Raw genomic sequence first — 16,447 nt, 5'->3', positions numbered from 1 at the left:
CTCCAATTAATTGTCAATCGTTTCTTCTAAAGCCTATTTCACTTTATAATGTTACTTCCAAACAATTGTTTTGTGTTTCTTATAATTTCTTCAATAAGCACCTTGTAAGATGTGATTCATAAAGTGCCTTAGAATATAATTGTTCTTTTTCTTTGCTTCATATTATTATCGCAAAGAGATCCAAGCACTTATAATAATTAGTGTCACTAATATCAGATAGGAATGCATTGAAATTCAACTGCTACAGTGGCTTTTTTCATTCCACAGGAACAATATCTATCAAAGACTTTCTGTCTTTCCTTCACCCATTTACTAAGGTTGAACAACAGCATAGATTTGTTTCCCAGAGGAGAGTCCTGTCCACTCAGTCTGGGAGACTGTCTTGTTCACAGGCCCCAGTTAGCTCACAGGGCATCATCAATAGAAACATGGGCAGCACTTAACCGAAAGCTGACTGGCCTGGGAATAGAGATGTAACCCTGAGCAAAGTACCTGGATAATGATGAGAAAATGCAACCATGAGAACTCCATAGTTGATGCTGGAGAGGCGGAGGGGCAAAATACTTAACACCAGACTTACACAAAAATGTTTAGGTTTGATTCCAGTTTCCCAGTTCGGCTGATGGGCCCTCTGTGCTTTGTTCTCAGTGTGAGGAGAGAAAAGCCCTTTGAACTAAAATAACTTGGCACCAAGGATCTGCACACAACTCTGCTGTTAGTATTCTAGTCCGAAATCACAAAGTGTGACTGCTAATGCAATTCCCATTTACATTCAAGGGATACATGTGGTATTATTGTAATTAGTCACTAATTTTTAAGACAAAGTTGGGCACTGTTTAAATTCTACTTCAGTGGGGGTAAGTGGTGCATTTTAAGCTTAACTATTTTAAGCTATGGATTGATACACATTTGCTGTGCTAGTAAAGTAATCTGCAGTTCCAATACTTATTGTATTGAAGTAGCATGTCACCCATGCGGCGCAATGGAGTGGCTTATTATTATTATTTTTTTTAAAGCAGAAGTAAGTGATATATTTGTGTTAATATAAGTCTTAAATAGTTATATCTTCCGACAGCAATCACTTACATAGAGTGTTTGGACCGAAACACGGGTCTGTCAGTCACTCTGCTCTGCTCTGAGCCCAGGAGAAAACATTTATCGTATCCTACAGTTTTTATCCAATGAGGAGAGAGAACGGCATGCAGGGCTGTGTGTGCAGCCAAGGGACGCCGTGAATGTGGTGACGTAGGGACGAGGACTGTTATGGTGCGTTCAAGGCAACTCGTAACTCCTGTTTTTCCGACCTGTGAAGTTGTACCAGTTCGATCTGGTACGAGTTCACGGGTCGGAAGCATAGACTGTAAAAAGAATGGACGTAGCACCCATGACGTCACCCATTGGTTTTGGGGAGTCGTTTTTGTGACTCAAATATGGCGGCCTGAACAGCGCCATGTTGGATTGGCCGGCCGAGAACCCGCCCACTGGCCTCGAAGCAGCTGTCCACGGAGCTGCTCGGACCTGTCACTCAACGTTTCCGCGCCCTAATTGGCCAGAATTTTAACCTAATAACAGTAAAACGGTAGAGTTAAAAAAAAATTCACCCCCCTCAGAGTGTGTGCGGGGGTAGAAACTATCGATTGAGACAAAAAAACGTTCTGACACCAGGCTTTTAACATGTTTATTGAGGATGTAAAATCGGCGATTTTAACATGGGGGTCTATGGGGAATGCTCCCTTCTGACACCAGCCCCCAGAGGAAGCCGGGGGGATTGCAGTTTTTTGAACGCGGAAGTGAGCTTCACTTCTCAGACCGACAACTGCCCCCTTGGTCGGAATTTACGAGTGGCCGTTATAGTGACTTTCACAGGTAAAACAGGTCGGAAAAACACGAGTGGGTTGCCTGGAACGCTACAAAATCATAAGTTGTGACTTGAAGCTGTAATTTACGATTTCAAAAGCCTGCCTGGAACGCAGCATTAGCGAAAACGACTGGATCGCTTACTTCTGCTTTAATGGATGTCTGTGGCATAGAAAAGCAACGCATTGTATATCAAGCATTTATTATAAAAGCATGCTTCCACTCAAACAGATCAATTCATATATAATGTTTATCTTTTGCTGTGATGAGTGAATAATAAATGATAGATTATCATAAACTACATTGTTTAAGCATGTCCATACATTTACATTTTTAGTGGCTTTAGCAACCTGCCATGCATGCTGCCCCCATAAACATTCCTATTCCAACAGCCTCAGCCCTTGAATACAGAGTATGGACCTAAACAGAGCAGTGCATCATTCAGTCATTACCTGCCATATATGACAGTATAAAATGGAAGACAGTCATTTAAACACATCTACACAGCTCTGAATAAATATACAACACACTCATGTTTCAACATACAAAGCAATTTTGCAGTATCGATGCAAAGCCCCAGCTGTGTTTTCATCTATATGCAGGCGTGGGGCTGAATTGCACAGCCAGAAGTGGCAGTATGATTTATTATAGATGTGATTGTCTAACTCCGACAGCAGCTGAAGAAAGCCTGCATGAAATCCGGCTGCTGCTACTGAACTGAGAAAGAGTGTGTTTATTTGAGAGAAAGATAGAGCGATAGAATCTTTGGGCATGAATGCAAAGATAGACAGGGAGTGAATGAAAGACACAACAGGAAATAATGTGTTTAGTGTATGTGCATGTGCAGGTGTTGTTCCCTCGTTTGGATAGCCAATAATGTTCTCTCTACTTGAGTTCATCTTGTAAACATGTACCATTCCCCAGCACCAAAACCAATCTTTCAAATATACAAGGCTTAGCACACACTTCAATACTTGCATTAACCTCCTCCCCCCAGGGTAATGTCCCCGCCTCCCTTGGGTATTACTGAAGACTTGCCAGCTTTATTGGACCTGAACATCCTCGTAACACATTTCTATTGCACATTTTCTCCTTAGAGGTCATCACCACTGCCCCAAGCCCTAAGGGGTATTGGGGCAGGTGCAAATTCAGATCATTTTTTGCTGATATAGATTTTTAAAATACATCAAATTTCACGAAATTATTAACTAATATCTGTGCAGAGAGACAGGTAGACCTGCCAAGCACCAACACATCTACACAACCTGCATGTTACATTTCTTGAGCCAAAGGAATGGACCCCACACATGTGCTTCCCTGTTTTATCTGTAATCTGTTTGTGTCACTAGGAGGACACAGCCAATGAAAGGATGAGATAAAACATCAACAACTTGCAAATCCAATGAGTAAAACAGGTAAGTACCATAGTAAAGGTGAGGTAACTTGTTACTGCTCCTGCTCCTTCCCTTTTTTCTTGTCTTAACATAAAACATATTATTTCAGACCGATGCGGGATTCAAACCGGGGCCGCCTGCAGCGAGGACTGTAGACTCTAGGGCGCCTGCATAATCTCCATGCGCCACTCGATGCCCCGCACTGTGACTTTTTAACATGACGTACGATGTAAAGGTGGAAATGTCAACTCCTGGTGTTTTCTATGACACAGCTGGTTAGAAATAGAGAAAGAGACATCCAACTTAGCTTAGCGTTGTTTCTTCCACAGGCTGTTTTAAGACATCAATTTAATATTAAAACTAAACAAGGTGATAACTACAGTAAGTAGGGGATTCAACAATGGTCACAACAACCTGTTTGTCCAATCAGAAGCATGCTAGAGTGATGACACTGACACTGAAGACATTCAGCATCTGCTCCTGCTTGTACTGAGACAAAGTTGTTTTAGAGGTATGAAAGTAGCTTTTTTCGTGAGCTGTATTTTTGTCATACTGTTTTGTATGAATTAATCCAAACCTACCGAGTTTGAATCACTGTTTTGTTGACTATCAAATGACATTAGCATGTGTCAATGTCATTGTGTCTAGCTAGTACATGATATTTTGTCATGGCTGAGGGACGGATCATGGTGGGGACAGTTGCAACAACTGCCAAGTACATAATGCAAATGCAGATGTATGAAATTGAACATTTTTAGCTTAAAATAGGCACAATTTATCTCTTTTATTCCTCATGATGAACAGAACAGCCAATTATATTAAAATAATGCTAAAAATAACCAAAATAATTCCCCAAATAATTTCCTATAATGAAATATGAAATTATGGTTTTATCTAGCCTAGTTGTATCTTGTTCTATGGGACAAAAGTAGCCACATATATTTTCCTATGAAAATTGGAGAAAAGTTAATTTATTTGATGTCATATGGTGAATAAATGATCAGAAAGTAGAGTACATGTTTAATAAAAGTTTTTTGTATTGGAAATTGTTCCATTCTTCTTGTCTCACACTAAGCTATTGAGTTTTAGTAACCTCTGCAAATTGACTAAGGCCTGTGTTCTACACAAAACAAAACTCCAACTGTTCTCTGATAAATATAAATAATACTATAGTATTATTGTAAGACAATGCATATTTTAGGAATACTATGCTCATTGAGACAAAAAGCAAAAGTTAATCAGTGAAATTTAATGTGTTTTTAATATGTTGCAACCGTCCCTGATCCGTGTTGCAACTGGTTTGGGGTCAGTTGCAACGTCTACTGTAAATTCTTCCATTCAAATGAATATTGTGATTGATATGTCCTATGTAACCATATTAAAATGGCATGGCTAATTAGTAGACAGTGAACACATCAAAGTTTGGTGAGCTTAGTCCAAATAGTTTCTGAGTAACTGAGAAATGTGAAAAGTGTTGCAACTGTCCCCAGTCTCCCCTACTTGTTGTAATATAAGTAGCCTACATTGTAGGTTAACAGGTGGAAAATTAAAGCAGAAGTAAGCGGAATGTTTGTGTTAATATAAGTCTTAAATAGTTATATCTTCCGACGGCAATCACTTATATAGAGTGTTTGGTCGGCAACACGGGTCTGTCAGTCACTCTGCTCTGCTGTAAGCCGAGGAGAAAACTTTCCTTGTATCCTACAACCTTTATCCAATGAGGAGAGAGAACGGCATAAAGGGGCGGTCCTCTCTGTGTGTGCAGCCAAGGGATGCACGTGAATGTGGTGACGTAGGGACGAGGGCGGGGACTGCTAACTTCATCGGCTGACAAGAAGTTGGCCAAAACGACCGGATCGCTTACTTCTGCTTTAAGTAGAATGAAATTGGTAAACTGACAGCCATATAAAAATAGGAAAGTGCAGTGTTGCCTCAACATACATTGCTGCTGCTGTAATTTCATCTGAGGCTTTTTAATTTGAAATGACAGATACAGGAGGAGGAGTAGATGGCGGAGAGAGATAGGGGAGAAAAAGAAAGATGCGAGACAGTTTTATATAACCTTAACTGAAAAATAAGAGGGAAGTGATGTACAATCCCAAAAAAGGGACTGCATATTATGTATCATACTCATAATGATGACTTACAAGTTTCGCCTTGTTTTCTTTCTTCAAGTGGTGTGACCTGATTACCTGAAACTAGTTTGCATTGCTGAATATCAGGGACGTATGCACTCATACTCAAACGTTATTTGTTACTGTTATTTTGTAGACCTATACAGAAATTATGGGCTATCACCTTTGTTTTTTATACTGCTGAGATGTTAGGGACTTATTTTTAATTCCTACTAGAAATGTGTGAACTTGAAAATCTGATGTATGGACAATGCATTTTGAAGGAAATCTTACTCTGACACTCAGGATTTAATGATACAAATCAGTATGCAGTCAGACTTTTAGCAAACTTACCTTGGCATCTCAATGTCCCCCACCAACCCCACTTTTTTTTTGCTGAGTTATACTGTATGTATAACTGTGATTAAGACTTTTGAGGGAAGCATGAGGTGCTGAACCAGCACACCCCATGCTTCATTGAACTCTTCAAATTTAAAAAAAGGAACTGGTGGGCAGAGACTATAGCCCATCAACTTTGTAAGTATATTACAGTTTTTGGAGGAATCCTCACCCGCCAACACACTATGGCATAACTTATAAAGACCAACGTATTTCACTGCCTGTCTGACTTGTACCTTTATAAATTCTTATTTTAACTGATCTTTTCCATCTCTGTCTCATTAGTCATCAGAAGTGACTGCATGGTGCTGCCTTGTCATCAAAGGCCTTCCCACTGTTGGTGACAACCCAAAGACATGCTTTGTAAGTACTACACAAAAAATATATCCAGTGCTAATACAGACATCAATCAAAGTAGTGTGTAAATTTCTAAATACTTCCAGTCTTGATAACAAAGTGTTTTACTATATTATGTGTGTTTTTTTTGCAGGACACAGCAAGAGATGAGGCCCTAGTATCAGATACAGTTGGTGTACTGACTTGTCTGAAGAAGACAAGTCAGCACCCCTTGCTTAGGACGAAGACAGTCCTAAGAAGGTATACACCTCCATCCCATTTTTACGACCATCATCTTTGATGAAGGAATTATCATGGACAATAACAGGCAGTTTGCCTGGACGCTTTGGCAGATACATTCAGGTTCTTTTAAACTGTACTCAACTCAGGTAAAGTAATAAATCAAGTGAGGTTGTAAAAGATGGTGCATGTGCAGACTCGTATTTTGAAAACTTGCTATACTGCCCTTACAAGCGTAAGTTACATTCAAAAGGTTATAAATGAGCTTCAACATTTTGAAATAAAGTGAATACAGAAATTAAGTGTTAATGCAAGACACTCAAGTAATTGTTACTCATATCATTTTAAGTTCAGTTTACTCAATTATTGTAAAGAAGTCAAGAGTTTCTCTCATATCTTTATCACTCAGAGTCACAAGTGAGGCATATAGAGGAATCAGTGCCAAGTCACTACAGACTTGTGTGAAAATGTTCCCATGCTCCCTGGTTTTGACTTGCATTGATCTCATGCTTGGTGCTCCTATTCATTATTACAGGAAGTCAGAGAGGCTAAAATGAAGTTATGTGACATCATAGAAGATTAGAGAAATACTATAGAATAATATCCATAGAAGTCATTGATTGGGCCCATAATCTGTGGACAGAGCCACAAAATAAAGGTCGGAAAAAATGTCAAAGATCATGAGAACCCACAGCACACAACCCTTGTAGTTGCCGTTGGTTAGGAAATCCGGATCTCCACGCTCACCTCCTTTTGGTCTTGCATCCATTTATTGTAGCCCAAATCAGTGTGCGTGAAAGAGAGAGTGGGTGTGAGAGAGACACAGAGAGAAAGCGAGAGGGGTACGGTAGGCTATAGGCTGCGTCTTCAACCAACGGGAGTTGGCATTCCCATGCAGAACAGACAAAGAGGGGGGAAACGGGCGGAGGTGGGTGGGGGAGTAAAGCGGTGAGGAGTGAGGTGAGGCAGAGCTCATTCAGTGGAATCGTTGAGCGGCGGAGCTACTCGGATTTTACTGAGAGAATCCCTCCGATCGGTCTGTGAAGCGCTCCTGTCCTGGACCGCTGTGCGCCCTGCATCTCGCTGTGGCTCACCCCCACCTCTGAAGCGGATGAGACAAGACCCGGCAAGGGAAGAAGACCAAAAACTTTTTTCATCGTGCTTATCAACAAAGGTGAGATGCTCTTTGTTTTTTGTTTTGTTTCCATTTTTAATTTAAGCCTGCAAACAAGGAGAGATGCCTACACGCTTCTGCATGTTGGATGATGAGAACAAGAACTAAACTCATCTTAATTCTGGATGTGTTTAAAAAAATTTTCATTGACAATCTCGAGTTGTCATGGAAGTTGAAATGATTTGTTTAATTGAGAAATAACCGCAGGTGCAACAGGGTTCTATATTTATTGGTGATCAATTTCAAAATTCAAATCGAACAGCTGTTTGCTAATCCCCCTTAAATCACCGATTGACCCCCCCCCTCCCTCCCTTTTGTGCAACATTTCTGCTCTTTCTCAGCGATTAAGACATAAAAGTGACAGCCTGCAGTGAAAAGTCCCGGCAATAGTCAAGCGACGCACACTACATCACATTAAAACGGCTGAATGATGATAAATAAATAAACACCTACATTTACTCACGCCTTTCTTCGCGTTTTACAAATGACAGTTTGAGGCGTGCAAGCATCAAAAAGTGCATTTGCTGCAGGATAAATCAACTGAGTTCAATTATGTCCTGTCAGTTTCAGTCAGATCACAGGCATGTTGGTTAAAAAAGCAGTATAGGCACAACTTTAGTGACAGTACTGAATGCATAAGCTTTTTTTTATTTTACTATTTCATCACTATTATTTTTTAATTCTTTTTTCTTTTGTGTCTTGACACCAGGTGCTAATGTACCTGTGTTGATTGGTGAACTGTTACCACTTTACTTTTGTTTTGTGATTTTGATGCTAAATTTGTCAACAAGTTGTTGAGCTGACAGAATGGCTTAATTTGCTGTAATCATTTTTGTTTGAATCTGCCCCATCAGATTTACTAAGAAATAATATAGCTTTGTGGACTTGTTTTACTCTGATTGAGAATACCTGAACACTGGTGAATTGTGTTTTCTATTGGTTGGTTTGTCTCTCCATGAAAATGTTTGAAGATAACCTATAAGCTTAGCTGAACCTAATTGTGTCTATCTCCCGCTGAAAGCTCTACATAATGGGAGGGCCTCACTTTTGCATGCTCCCTGGAAAGACTGAATGTTCACTCCCTTACAATCGCCACCCACCTCTTGAGCCAATCGTTGCACACCACCATGCATGCATGCACACGCACACACACACACACACACATACACAAGCACAGTTATCCAATAGGACCACCAACGTCACCATGGAAACCAACTATCTTGGCAGCATCACTATTACTCTTGGCTTGTCACTTGAAAAACGTGTGCGCCAAACACGGGGTGTTTGTGGGTTCCTCTGTCAACAGCATGTTGATGGTTGCAACCTGGAGAGATGGTGGTGCATCTCCTGGGTTCAAATGAGCGTATATCCTATATGTTTTTTGTTTTGTTTTTTTTCCTCATGGGCGCGTTGTCTTCCACTGGTGGTCGTGGTGAAAGGAACGGAACTGGCAGCTCCGTGTGCGCTGTGCAGAGATGTGATCTGAAGAGAGGCCTTGGGCTTCTGTGTAATTGCTGGGAGAATCTGTAAAGGAACGTGTCCATGCAGTTAATATGTTTTGTCCTTTCCTCTCCCTAAGGCTGCTCTCTACTGTACTGTGCTACTGTGGCATTTTCTGCTTTACATGAATGGACATAACAGACATTCAAGGCAAGCTCACACATGCTGAAAGGGAATATAAGTCATTTGATATGAATCTGGGAGAGTGGGTGTTTTCTTTTGCATGTGTTAGCCTGTATGCTGCCATCTCAAGTGGTTCATATGATTCAGTGTATTACATATTCCAATGTACATGCATATATTTAGCATTTGTCTGAAATTTCTGAGAAGAGACCGGGTTGGTGAAGTGAACAAAAAGATGTATTCACTTACAAAACATGAAGGCAGGAAACATGGGCATGTAAAACAGCACATGGTCAACAGACGAACTGACAAAGGACAATTGGAAAACACAGAGGTTAAATACACCAGGAGAAATCAACACAGGTGAGACACATGAGGGTTAGCACATGAAGACAGGAACTTCAAAATTAAACAGGAACTAAGGACAAACCATTACAACATTCACTTAAGATTATGGTCCATTCATACTTTTTTACCTGCATTTGTGAAAAACAACAATTTCCCTGGATGTTCACATTTTCCGTGGGAAATATATTCTATGTAATATAATTCATTCTGTCTGGTGAAAATAACGACAACATTGTATGAGATTGAATTTAATTGATTAGATGTGTGAGATCAGCATTGTCTGATGGTGACGATAAATTTCAAGCAAAGTAAAGATAAACCGATGTTGAAGTCTGATGTTAAGTGAAGACACCACCAACCTTTCTGAGCGTAAATGTACAGTACACACATACACACACACATGCACACAAATAACATACAGAGGCACTCACACGACCAGACAAGACCCTGCAGCATCGCCCATCTCCCACTGGATTTGAATCGAGTCAAAATCATATTTCTCAGAATCTGGTATGTTAACCATCTGTGAAGCTGTTACTTTAATTAGGGTAGACATTGCCTTGGGTACTCAGGGCGGAGTAGATATTTACAAGAACATGTGTGTTTGTCCCTTTATGTTTGGTGTAGGCTGCTCTACTGTGAGGTACAAACACACACACACACGCTCATTGGCATAGGGGGAGGGTATGGCTGTGTAGATATGCAAGCCAGGGGTAAATAATATGAAGAGGAAAAGGAAGTAACAGCACTGGTAAAAGAAAAAAAAAGATCAATATGCTGACTAACTGATAGCCTCTTTATTGACTCTGAAAATTGATCGATCTTAGCAGTTTTGTGGATTGATTATGCTGTGCTTGAGAACTATTAAGAAAATCCACCAAATGGATTTATGTGGGATACTCATGTGATGACTGGGAGTGGTAGACCAGATGGCAAATGAGCCATCACCAGTAAGCAGGCGAGATGATTAAAAGAAAATTGCATTAACACTGCAGATTGTGCAGAATCGTATAGGGTGTTGAGAGAGTGCGGTTTTAGTTTTCATATTGAGAAATTATTATATATGTACACACATGAGTCCAGAGAATTTAGAAAGCAACGAGACTGCAGATGGGGCTTGACTATTTCCTTTTTGCTTTTGTGTTTTGTTCATAACAACAAAATTCAAGAGAAGTGAGGGAGCACTTCAGGCTCTGCCAGATAAACTGACATTTTACACTGCCAGACGTGTTAGAGCAGGAGAGTAAGTTGAATATGTGGGAGTGACAAAGAGAGACAAAGACAAGGAGGACACATTGTAAAAATATTGGTGTCTTTCTGTGGATAAAAAAAGAGATAGATGGCCAAAAGATGGAGTGAGTGAGCAGAGTAGAAGGTGGAGGAGTGTCTCCTCCTTGATATTTTACTGCGAAGCAAAAAGAGCTGCTCAAGCAGCCTGAGGATGCAACATATGTTACCTGTCTGGTGGTGGCCAAGCCAAGCCTCTCCTTCTCCCTTCTGCTTGGGGCGGCTGCGGAGAGAGTGAGAGGGCGATAAAGATGGAGTGAGAAAAAAGTAGGCGGAGAATAGGCTGGGAGAAGTGGAATGAAAGCAAAGGGAAGAGGAAAGAAGAGTAGAACTTGGTAAAAGAGGGAGGACAGGGTACAGGTGAAACAGACATCAGAATACGGCAGGGGAGACATCTAGAGCAATATGTTTGTGTGTCCCTGTGCATGTTTGTGTGTCTGTGGTTGTGTATCTCCATTCATGGGGCTTCTCTGTGGCCTTGCTGGCAGTCTGCGGTATGTGGTGCTTGAGTAATCCTCCTGGGAACACGCTGAAGCTGCCAAAGTGCCATCCAGCTCCTCTTTTCACTCTTTACCACCCTCATGCTCGTCTATCTCTGTCTCTCTCTTTTCTCACTTTCTCAATACTCCTCTTTTTCTTCTCTTTGCTGTTCCTTTCATTTCGGTCTTTCCTAATTACCTTAATGTCTTCCAATTCTGTTTAATTCTGCGCTTGATTTTCCCTGTGTTTCTCTACCTGCCCTTTGCTTTTCGGGCATTGAATTGTGATTTGCGTCCTCCTCATCACGATATTCCTCGTGTGAATCTTCCCTACGAGAGATTCATGCTCTTTTTTTTTCTTTCTTTTTCTTTTGCAGTCTTGTAGTCCTGCCTATAGAATCAGTGTTTCTGCTCTCAAAGATCTGAACAGAGTGAGGCCTTTCCCATGGGTTGACCAAACAAAGAGCCTGGCTCCCTTCACTTCTGTATGACTGCACAGGAACAGAAACAGAGGCATTCACTGAGCGAGTCTGCTGCTGGGCGGCAAAATGATAGGTCTCTGCTGGCCATGGTCAAGGCATGTCTTCAGTTATGCTGTGAAACAGAAGCAATCGTCAAACTGCCTGAATAATCTGCTTATATCTGCAAGGGAAGGAATACAACCTCCAAAAGTGGAGCCATGTGTTTATGAACAGTTTTCAACAATCAATCTCCATTTTTGATTACATCTTATTTATAAGGTATCCATTTTCAGGTCTATTTGATATGAGAATTATCCTGTCTACTTTCATGAATACAGACAAATTCAATCAAGTTGTTGTGCTTCATAAGGAAAAAAACTGATTTCAAAAATTTGAAATACGATTTTATACAATATTCTCATAGTTTATCAGGTGTGAAAGTGTAATAAGGAGTTTACAAATTGCTGTCTACAAACAAAGACCACATGAGAAATGTTTTGTTTGGTCACATCTGAAAGATACAGGTCAAAGCTCAAGGTCAGTTCATCCCACGTGTGAATGAACAACCTGACACTTCCAGTTGAAGAAATGTAAACTAAATCTAAGAGCTAATGTGTAAGTCCATTATATCCTGAAATCCCTGCACACATTTTTCAATTACTAATGATTTTATTTTCTAATTTCTTTTCTCCCGAATTATGCAGATTTAGTGTTTTTTCTGCATTAATAATTGGATACTGGACATTAACATACTGGCTTTGGGGTGGGGGCCCAGAGGGGACTGAGTCAGTGTTTACTGGTACAGTGAAGGCCTCATCCCACCCACCGTTTCACCACTGCCACCGTCCTTCCTCCGAAAAACCACCCACATCCCATTGGCACCTGCTACGTCGGAATTCAGGTCAGCAGGGGGAGTCACACGAAATCGCGCCGAGAGCGACTGGTAAAGAGAAGAAGGGGATGGACAGGGGGGGTCTCATTTTTGTTTTGTTTCTTTTTTCTCTCTTTCTCTCTCTCTTTCTTGGCACTAAAGACCATGCCACTGAAAACAATCAGCCCATTGTGTGACAACAAAAGAAACATAATTAAAGCGCTAAATCATTCGTTCAAAACAAATAGAAGACTTCATCTGGAGAACTGTCACAAGATTCAGTCTGACAGATTCACACTGGTTATCAGATGGAGGCACTCTGGTTTATGACATTGCTCTGTGAACCATATGCCTCCACACACAAACAATGATATCTTCATATAAAACAATGAAACCGTTTAATAGTTAGATTTCACTGAAATTCTAGACAGATATTCACTAAAGCTCTTAATGTTTGACAGAATACTGGAGCACTTGACCTTAAACAAACAAAAGAACATTCAAAACATACTTGACATGTTAATGAGAGTTGTGTTTATGTAACTGCTGTCAAAGTTTGGAAAAATTTATTGTGTCCTGCAGGACCCCCCCACCCCCACCCCTCTTTACTAGGGTGAAGCTTTTATGACAGTTTCAGAATGAGGATAATGGAAGGATCAGCAAATGGGGAATAAAGTGAAAGCGGATATAAAACAAGGATTTAATGATGCTTAGAGTTTCCATATGGTGACAAAGATGTGCCTGGATATTATATTCTACTGCTGTCCAAAGCTGAGTGGGAAAACAGACAAAAAACAAACAAACAAACAGAACAACCAACTAAAGACAACAAAGTTTGAATTTAAATAAAACCACTTCACTATCCCTCCCCATCTCACCCACCTTCCTCTTCCTCTGCCCCTTTTTACTCTTCCACAAATCCTCAATTAGGTGCGTAATGGACCTCTGAGGCAGGTTTGTGTGCTTCTTTGTTCAGCTCTGGGGGATCGGCCGGCAATAATGTTCCTCTTGAGTATGTAAATGGCCTGAGCTGTGGGAGCGCAGTGCGGAGCTGCCACTTGTCCGCTTAATCGTGGAGAGCTCAATCACTTTCGGACATTTTGGGGGAACTAAAACAGGGCATGCATGAGAACTTCAGCACCAAATACAATGCCCACACTCGGAGGAGTAACCTCAGCACCCACGTCCACCTCCTTCCGGAATAACCCCCCCCCTTTTTTTTGCTCTCCCTCACTCTCTCTCTTGAATCCCTCAGGACCCTTTACCCTCACCCCACTGCCCACCTCTCCCTCAAAACGGCCAGTGCCCCCTCTCTCCTCCTACTCCAAACAAGCCCGACCAATCTTCCCTCTTCATATGTGCTGCTCCCCACTGCTCGGCCTATCCCATCCCGACCAGCCCAGCTGACAGACCCTACAGTCTGGTTTTGTTTACCTCACCCACTTGTCCAGCGGAACACACAACAATCCCCTTCATTGCCTGTTTGTCAGCCCCCTTTTCAGAACTAAAAGGGGAGAAAGAGAGGAGGGAGGAGGGGGACTTGGGGGGGTGGTGGTTACAAAAACAAAAACGGAGGAAACAATTAAATTGCCCCTCCTCCCGATGAACCCTGTGCTTGCGGTTTCCCAGCTCTAGATTCTGTGAACTAACTTGGAGGCCTGTAAAGTGGCCCATTATTCTGGTAAGGGTGGCGTGTTCCAAGAGCGGCTTGCCTCAATGGCTGATGAACACAGAGAGGGTTCTGTTAGAGGGTTTTGGCTCACCACATTATGCACTGGTTAATTAGGAGCTCTATCTATCTATCTATCTATCTATCTATCTATCTATCTATCTATCTATCTATCTATCTATCTATCTATCTATCTATCTATCTATCTATCTATCTATCTATCTATCTATCTATCTATCTATCTATCTATCTATCTATCTATCTATCTATCTATCTATCTATCTATCTAAACTTATGTATAATGTCTTTAAGTGTTTCTTTGTAGTGATTGTACCTTTAAAATGCAGTATGTTTGAATCCCTATAACATGTTGCATGTTGGACATGATCCGGCTTGTTCATATGGATCCTAACATCACTAGGAATCCCAGTTCCTCTCATGGTATGAGGATTACAGTGGGCCGGGATTTCGGGGAATTTGTGTTGTATGCCTTAAATCTCGACTGAAGGGGGTTTACCATTCTCTGAGCAGTGTGCTCTGGGGATTTGGTCACGACTGGGATCAAACTGTGGAGACATGTGGAAAATACGTTTGCCTACAGCCTCTGATAGTGATTGACTGTGACTATAGGCAGGCTGTCATAATTAGGCAGCTATAAAAAAAGCCCAAGCGGGTGTGTTTTCGCTCTGAATGGCATTCCAGTGCTGCGTGCGACTGAAGAAATATTTACATAGTTCCACAAAGTATGCAGTGAATAATGACAGGGAAAGAAAAACAATGAACTGAGGAACAGCAGGGGTCCCCATGTGGGATTTCACGTGTAGCAGTACTCAGTAATAGACAAATGGGTAGCTCTTATTTTCACAGCCTTTCAGGGATATGGAAAAAATCACTGTGTACATGTGGCTCCGTAAGAACAGTGTCTGTGAAGTGGTCCTGAAAGGAAAGCAGGCTTACAGTGTGTAAATGCTTCAAGTCTTACTTCAGCTTACCGCACAGACTCAAGTTCTAAGAGGGCAAAAAGTTAATTGTTTACTGTAAAGACATAACAGATAGATTTCTTTGGTCAACTTACTGTTATCTGCAGGTTTGCTTTGTCATATTTTCACTTCATGCACCGTTGAATTTGTTTGATTTGAACTAACTTGTGTGGGCTGCTCTCAAACAGCTGGGCCAACACCCAGGTCTGGTTTTTCATACTTTTTCACATCTGCTACCGCCGAAAATGTGTTGTCTGACATACTAAGCAGCTGAAGGCAGTTTTTTAGATGACACAATGTTGTACTAGCAATGATGCGTTTCGAGGGAGAGAAAGAGAGAGAGAAGATAGACAGAGAGTGTGTGTGAGAGAGAGAGAGAGAGAGTGAGTGAGTGCATGTAATGAGGATGAGAGATGGAGCGAACACACACACACAGACACACACTCAAACAAAATGAGAGAATGACAGCTCTGTCACACTCTCCTGCTTCCCTGATATGCTTCCCCACTGTATTGTGGTCATCCTTGATGTTACCGTTTTCCTTAGTGCAGATACACAGACAAGTCGGAACAGGATCAAATTATAAATGAATGTGTATGAATGCATAATCACAATGTGTGTAGTGTGTGTCTACATGTTTCAGCTAGTGTTCACAGTAATAAGCATAGCATGACACAGTTGGTATATACCATATGGCACCATATGTAGAAACCATAGGTGCTAAAGTCCTTGATTCAAGAATTACTGTATGAAATTAGTTGCATGCATTTCTAGGAATTTCTGGTTGTATAAATAGCAGATAGTACAGTGTAAACCTACTGCATTCTTAGCACTTTGGTCTATGGTGAACTGTAATGAATATAGCTCATTAGTTATTATGAAATATGTTTACATTACACTTTCACATACAGTACAGTATATTTAAATATCTGTAAATGTGCCACTGAAACATTTTTAACCACATGAGATGGACAGGATATAATACACTCAATGAAAAATGTATATTGAATTGCAGCCGTTCGGAATTAGTGAGTAATGTGTATGCATGTGCGTCCGTGCGTGTGTGTGCAGTCCTCCGGCTTAGCTGGCTGATGTAATGAGCTGTGTGTGTGTGTGTGTGTGTGTGTGTGTGTGTGTGTGTGTGCAGGAATGCCCTTTCTGTCAACACTGCGGGGTGGTGTGAGGAGAGCGGGGCATGGCTACTGCTGCAGGCTG

General features: G+C 41.2%; 1 protein-coding gene across 2 annotated transcripts in view; it reads left to right on the top strand.

The window, feature by feature from the left end:
• Positions 1–7,313: 7,313 nt before the first annotated feature.
• Positions 7,314–16,447, top strand: part of LOC146986052 (excitatory amino acid transporter 2-like) — a 30,317-nt gene continuing 21,183 nt past the window's right edge. For both annotated transcript variants that reach the window (XM_085779626.1, XM_085779624.1), the window contains exon 1: positions 7,314–7,514. The gene's annotated coding sequence lies outside the window, so the exon portion shown is untranslated. The remainder of the gene's footprint in view (positions 7,515–16,447) is intronic.

This window comes from Trachurus japonicus, chromosome 6 (assembly GCF_045865225.1).
Source record: "Trachurus japonicus isolate A0001 chromosome 6, Traja_1.0".
NCBI lineage: Eukaryota > Metazoa > Chordata > Actinopteri > Carangiformes > Carangidae > Trachurus > Trachurus japonicus.
Note: the sequence above shows the minus strand (reverse complement) of the source record. Positions and strands in the feature narration are given on the sequence as shown.